Here is a 7,991-nt window from a genome sequence, read left to right on the forward strand (position 1 = left end):
CATGGGCCCCGAAATTCTTTCTAGATCAGCGGTTAGGTCCGTTTGAAGTTGATGCTGTTAGGAGGCCCGAATCCGAATCCAAAACGTGTAAAACTTATCTCTTGTCTTCTATGGACCAAACGTGACGTGGTGAGGTAGAAGTAGACTTGGATAAGGTCTTGGTTTGGTTCCCAATCAACTTCTTTGATCATCCATGCATTCGTTATGCTCGGCCTTTTTTTCCTTCGTCCAATCAAGTACCTCTGCAAACGAAAACACACAAAACTCATTATGTAGCAACGTTTGTTCAAATATATAACAAATAAATCTAATGTAGAACATATGCACCTTTGGTTGATTAATACATAAGGTAGTCATGGTTATATCCGAGCTAGTTGTGTCCTCATCAGCGTGGAGGCGGCGGCGAGGGGAGCGCGCGCGGCGCGGCGGCGGCAGCCGAGGCGCGCACGAGAGGCGGCAGCCGCGGGCCAGCGGTGCGCGACAGCACGAGGCGGTGGCGGCGGCCGTGGGCGCACGGGAGGAGGCGGCGGCCACGGGCGCGCGAGGAGGTGGCGGCCGTGGGTGCGCGAGGCCGTGGCCGAGGGCGTGCGCCGGCGTCCGCTCGCAGGAGGTCCATAGCCGGCGGCCTCTTTCACGTGGAGGCGACCTCTCACAGCGACGCTCTATCCGGCTTGAGGGAAGACAAGGCAGAAAAGGGGAAGTTGTTGGCAATGGAGGAAATCATATCAATGAAGCTAATTTTGATGGAAGAGTTCAACAGGTAATTTGATTCTTGGCATTTGCCCCTAAGAAAATTGACATGAAAACTTAGAGCTAGCTGAACCAGGATGCTCTCACATAATATGAATTGAAAGGAACATGGCATAAGCAGGGTTAGATACTTAGATATACTTGAACTACCAGCTAGTATGTATTTTAATTATTGGGGCTGCATTCAGTACGGTTGCTTTTTCGTCTCTCTATATAACTTTGCAAAATAGGACGATTTACCTGAATGTGCAACTTTTGTTGTGATTTGTAGGCCTACTCACAGCGATTTGCAATTAGTTGTTAGAGTTGAGTCTTTTTTCAGTTTGCCGGATGGAGGTCCAAAGAAATACCTCCAGGGTAAAACCTTGCCAACCCAAAATATTGACTTGCATAAGTATGATCTGCTGCAAGTTGTTAATTTCATTGCTGAACACTACATGTGGGGATCTAAACAATATGTGAGTTTGTGGCGTTCTTTGGATGATGGTTTTGTTGAGATAAAATACGATGAACATTTGCGGGAGTGGTTTCAGCTCAATCTAGGTAAGGGGGTTGTGTGCATTGATGCCAAAATCAATGATTTCAATGGTCCATTGAAATTTTCACCCACAAAGCGTAGGTTTCATCCTTCAGTAAGGTCTAGATCATGCATTAGTGAGTTTGCCACAAATGAGGGAGCCACTAATGAGGGAGCCTCAAATGAGGGAGCCAAAAAAAAGAGAGCCACAAATGAGGGAGCCACTAATGAGGGAACCAAAAAAAAGAGAGCCAAGAATTCCAAAAAAAAGGGTTCAAATGATGAGGATGCAGTAGGCATTGATGATGAGGGCATATACTCTGACAATGAATCACTTGTGGCACATAGTGATAGCAGCTATGATTCTGATTTGGCCGAATCTTCCGACTCTGATTGTTCTGACCCCGAGTTTGATCCTGATCAAATTGTTGATGAGGATGATGATGATGATGTACTTATCTTTGCATATGATGTTCAGGATCCTTGTATTGATGTTGGTGTAGTGTTCCCAGATGTGGATCAATGCAAGTTAGCAGTTACCCATCATGCTATCTTAAATGATTATGCTTTTGAAACCGTCAAGAAAGACAATAAAAGGTTTAGAGCCATTTGCAAAAGTGCAGAAGAGGGTTGCAAGTGGTTTTTTTTTTTTGCATCTACAAGCCCTAAGTACATTGGATGCAAGGTACTTTTATATGCGTATTTATGAATGGTTATTCTGTTTGGAATTTTTGTTCAAGCTGAAACATGAGCTATTTATTCTTTGCTTGTAGGTTAAGACAAGTGGACCAAAGCACACTTGTGGATCTTTCAATAAGTGTGGTGAAACAATGGTCACCACTAAGTGGGTAGCTGATCGAGTGGTGGACTTGTTGCGGGATAACCCCTTAAGGGGAGCAAAGGATCTGCAGGAGGAGTTGAATAGGAAGCATCAGATTGATATCCCATATTTCAAGGTCTTCAGAGGTAGAGAGAGCACTTGACATTATAAATGGAAAGTGGGATGACAGCTACGATCTGCTGCCTACCTATCGTGAAGAGCTATTGAGATTAGTGCCAGGCAGTGTAGTTGAGCTGGACACTGAAGAGTGCAATGGTGATGTCTGCTTCAGGAGGTTCTTTGTTGCTCTTAAACCCTGCATCGATGGGTTTTTGGAAGGATGTAGGCCTTACATAGCTATGGACTCCACTCACTTGAATGGAAGGTCCAGAGGCCAGTTGGCTTCGGCTGTTGCAATTGATGGTCATAACAGGCTCTTTCCAGTGGCATATGGGGTGATTGAGACAGAATCTAAGGAAAGTTGGACTTGGTTTGTTCAGAATGTGAAGAAAGCAATAGGTACTCCAAAAGGTTCGTCTATTCTTAAAGTTGTTTCTTGCATCCTCCATCATTTCAATTCAAATTTGACTAACCAAGAACTATACTCATATTGTAGGTTTGGTCATTAGTACAGATGTAGGCAAAGGAATAGAAAGTGTTGTAGATGATGTTTATCCAAGAGTGGAACATAGAGAATGTATGAGGCACTTTGTGGAAGAACATGAAGAAGAAATTCCATGGCCCTCTATTTGCCCAAAATATGTGGGCAGCTGCCAAAAGCTTCACAAATGAGAAGTTCACATACCACGTGGGCAAGATAGAGGAGAAGTGTCCTGAAGCACTTTCTTGGTTGGATGACAATCATCCATACATTTGGAGTAGAAGCAAGTTTTCTGAAGAGTACAAGGTAGATTACATCAATAATAATCTTTCTGAATGCTTCAATAGTTGGGTCTCAAAAACCAAGGATCGACGGATTGTGGACATGCATGATGCAATAAGACAGATGATCATAACCAAGTTTGTTGCAAGATGCAAGATTGCTGATAACATGAAGGGAAGAATCATTCCAGCTATTACAAAGTCTTTGAATGCTAAAAGCATGAATATCAAGGACTATGAGGTATTGATATGTGGAGCTGGGACAGCTGAAGTAACTGTGGGCACCATTAGACATGCCGTACATTTGGAGCAACATACATGTTCTTGTAGGGTTTGGCAAGTGACTGGAATGCTTTGCAGTCATGCTTTAGCATTCATTGCAAAGCTTAGTACGGATGTCCATATGGATGCTTTTGTGGATGATTGCTTCTCCGTTGAGAAGTTCAAGAAAGCATATGCAGGGACTTTTAATCCAATGACATCGAAGGATAGATGGACACATGTTGATCTAGGCTACAAAATAAAGAAGCCTAGTTTGAGAAGGAAACATGGGAAGCCACGAGTGGCTAGGATGAAGGCAAGTGATGAGGCTGGAACTAGTAAGAGAAAGAAATGCACTGAATGCAATGAGCTAGGCCACACGGCCAAGACTTGCCAAGGAGGTCCCACAGCAAGTCAGAAGAGGATGCACTCATCTTTAGAAATTGGGACAGGAGATGGGAACAACAACCCAAGTGCAGCAGCCACTTCCAAGTAAGTCATGCATTGTTATTTCCTTCTATTTATCTTCGTTATTGCTGATTTCTTTCTGTAACTATGAAGTGCAAGTGCAAGTGCGAGTGCGAGTGGAAGTGCGAGTGCAAGTGCAAGTGCAAGTGCAAGTGCAAGTGCAAGGGGGAGGAGAAGGGGAGGAAGAGGAGGAAGAGGAGGCAGGATAGCTTCATGGCTTGCATGATTTTGTACCAACGACCCAAGTGCTGCAGCCACATCAAAGTGAGTCATGCATTGCAATTTCCTTCTATTTATCTTCAAATTTTGCTTATTTCGTTATTGCTAATTTCTTTCTTAACAACCAAGTGCAAATGCAAGAGGAAGGGTAAGGGGAGGAAGAGGCTACCTTCATGGTTTGCATGCTTTTGGACATCTATATGTTCTGCACTTTTGTGCATATATGGACTTGTAATATGATATGGCCTGTAATGTGGTAATGTGTCCTAGATGTTGTGGACATGTGATGTGTGCAATTATATTTGTGGACACTCGGTAATGTTTGTGGTCGATGACTTATATGTATCGTGGCTTATTTCTATGGGACACTTCGTAATGCTTGCTTTATATGTGACTTGTGCTAGTTGTGTGAAAATTATGTCGAAATGCTGTCAAAATTTTATTTAAATTTCGGTCAAATTTTGTAATTGTCTATTTTTTTGTTTTTTTTGGTTAAAAATACAAAAAAACATCACAACAGATTCTCACGTTTCAATTATTTACACCTAAAGTCACAAAGTAGGGGAAAAATCAGACAAAACTGAAAAAAATGGGGGCAAAATTGCAATTACAGCCGAGGGTATAAATGTCCTTTTCTCTACAACTAACACCGTTAAAACCGGCTGTTAGAAGTGGGGGTACACAGCTGCTTCAGATTCAAAACGTGGGGGTAAAAATGCAAACCCTAAAAAGTAGGGGTAAAACAGTAATTGGCTTCGAAAGTGGGGGCACTAATGCAATTACCCCAAATAACTATTTGTCAAATATTTAAATTGTTGAATAATAAAATGTGTGCGCGCCTTATTCAGTAGAACGGATCGTATGGAGTATATTCAAACCATTGGATAAATAAAAATAGATAAATAGTGTATCATAGCTAATATAACGTACCTTAATTTCTATATTGGAAAACTTAATTATGCCAAATTTCTAAAGGAGTTTTTTTTTCTAAAAACATATGGTTACCAAATTAATTAAGATGGTACTCCCTCCATTCCAAATTACAAGGCCTATATTTCTTACACACGGTCTTCAATAACATACTTTGACCACTAATTTATTCCATGTTATGTTTTCAATGTATATGAAATTAGCATCATATAAAATTACTTCAAAATATGAATCTAGTGATACAACACCGTTTTTTTTTGACAAATTGGTCCTTTTCAAAAACTTATTTTAAAACTAGTCCCTACAAAAAAACTTCAACAAAAATAGGCCGTGGACTTAGCGCCATGGACCTTGGCGCTGAGCTCTAATCTGAGGTGGCATGAATTTACTGAGTCATCATAGCTCAGCGCCAAGGTCCCAATGAGATTAAATAGATGCGCAAGCATTATGTGGCAACAAAACTGTGATAGCTTGGTGTTGAATTCTTCAACTGTGAGCCCTAGGGTACTAGGTTCGAGTCCTGCTATCCCTACTTTTCTCCCATTTCTCTTCCTCCTAGAATTCTTTTCAAATTAAAATGTTCTACATGTAAATTTATTTTTATTTTCAATTTACATCACAGATTTGAAAACTTAAATTATATAATATTTAGATTACTATCTATTAAAATCTATATAATATTAGGAGAGTAAGACAAAATAAAGAAAACGAGAGAACCGAAAGAAAAAAATATAAATAAAGAGAGAGAAAAGAGAAAGGGAAAACTGAAAAGGAGAAAAATTAGGGAGAGATGGGATTTGACCCCTGGTCCATGGGGCTACAGTTAAAGCTTGCTACCATTATGCTATTGGTGGTTCATGGGAAATGATTGTCTCCACATTAATTTAAATCGTCAGGACTTCAGCGCCAAATAACTTGGCACTGAGCTATGATGACTCAGCAAATCCATGCCACCTCGGATTAGAGCTTAGTGCCAATGACGTTGGCGCTGAGTCGACGGCTATTTTTGGTTGAAGTTTTTTTTGTAAGGACTAGTTTCAAAATAAGTTTTTGAGAAGGACCAATTTGTCAAAAAAGGGGATATAACATGCATTATACTTAACATAGATATGGTTACTATTATTAGTCAAACAATACCGAGTTTGATTTTTCTAAAAAAAGGGGCGTCCTATAATTTGGGACGGAGGGAGTATCCAACTAGCCGGAACATGCCCAAAAAGGGCCAGTTAGTCTGATCTCCTATTGTATCAAACAAGGGGAACATACCTCCTACCACTAACAAATTGTGACGCCCGGGATTTGAATGACAAGAATTCGTAAATGTTCATCACATAAATCCATATCCCTAACAGCATGGTGCAAGCTATTATTATAGCAGTGTAAAATTAACGTAAATAGAGTATTTTGGGTGATCTTAGGCCATTACTATCGATGGACTGTACCCACGTACGGCACTTGTAATGTATGGGAGACGTTGATACTAGGGTATACACAAGATCATGGTAGAGAGATAGGAGACAGGGTTTTCTTATACAGGTTTGGGCCTAATGAGTAATAGCACTACTTCTATTTGCCGTAGCCAGTGATGCCATTATATATCAATATTTCACGAGTGCAAGTGGAGGAGAACATAATCTTGACTCTTAGCGGCATAAAGCACGAGCAGATAGTCGATGGCTAAAAGTTGTCGGCTTCCTTGAGTAGGAACTCAGCGAGTTTGGAGGAGGCAATAAGATCCAAACTGTTGTTGGCTTTTGTGGTATTCATTAGATCATATTGGCCTCATCTGGGCTTGCCTTTGGATTCTTCGCGTGTCATATGTTGTACCTTGGCTTGTCCCCTCTCCTTCTGGGGTGTCTTGTATTTTTAGGGAGGTAAATATGGATTCGATCCAAGTAGTCCAGATTTGGTGGAAATAGGACCTTGTTCATCTTTCCTTATTCGGAAATACTTTCATTATCTACTCAGGTACATATACTTCAGGCTCGATTTCGTATAGGACTTGTACATGGTGTGCCCCATGAGCTTGGTGCACAAGTATTGGTATCACATATCTAGGATACTGATAGTAGCCCCCGAACTCTATTCTTTGCTCTGTTATATGATTATCCTGAAATCAACAACACACAACAAACTGTTAGATAGAAAACCCCCGAGCGAACACTCAGGAGTAATATGATATAGATTGAAAGTTTGAAAGCAAAGCGTATCTATGTGTGATAACTTTTGCATTATAGAGTTGTATACTATCCCTAACCCCCGGTTGGATTATTGGGAAAGGTAACTTTCCCAGAAAGGCAACCAGTATTCACATCTCATAGTGTTGAAAGAATAGGTTCCTAGCCCTTAGCCGTCATGTAGCGTACCAAAAATTTTGAAAGGAAAAAATAGAAAAGAAAGACTCATGCATGAGGTGTCCCGAGGATGACTCGAGGCCGCCCGGCGGCGTATCCGCATGCTCGAGGTTAGCCAGCAGTGGATCTGCGCCCCTCGGGGTGAGCAGGCGGCGGATCCAGGCGGCGTCGTTGTTGTCGTCGCAACAGGCGGGTGGACCCAGGTGTCGGCGCCGTCGTCGTTGCGGCAGTCATCGTCGTCGCAGCCGGCGGCGGACCTCCTCGGAGCCATTCGACGCCGATCCTCTCCTCAGCCGATGCATGATGAGAATGACAGAGGAGGGGGAGGGAAATGAGTGGTGGAGAGGATAAGGATGTGACTTAGATATTTTTTTTAGGCTGAGATTTTTGCAGACGGATCATATAAGGTTACGCGTGCGAAAATACCGGACCTCTTAAGGGGCACACTTAGAAAAATTGACTTTCACAGGTGGGGTTAAATCTAGAGGTTCTTAATTAAGCTATTTTCATAAACGGCTGTAAGAGGGTAATTTTTTTTTTGTCCACTTGAAAAAAATAAAAAGCCAACGTACGTCGATAAAATTCGATGTCGGTAAAAAATCCATACATCGTGGACATTTAGTAAACATTTTTCATTCCGTACGTTTACGCTTTTATGGCTGGCTTGAAGTTGAATCAGTCAATCTGTTTCTGATGATGTTGTTGCCAATTTTTCACTGTGACCTTCTAGCACTGACAGCAAAATCTAGAATGACAGGACTCATGTTTGAATTTAGATATGTACTTGCAG

Source organism: Oryza glaberrima, chromosome 12, assembly GCF_000147395.1.
Source record: "Oryza glaberrima chromosome 12, OglaRS2, whole genome shotgun sequence".
Classification (NCBI taxonomy): domain Eukaryota; kingdom Viridiplantae; phylum Streptophyta; class Magnoliopsida; order Poales; family Poaceae; genus Oryza; species Oryza glaberrima.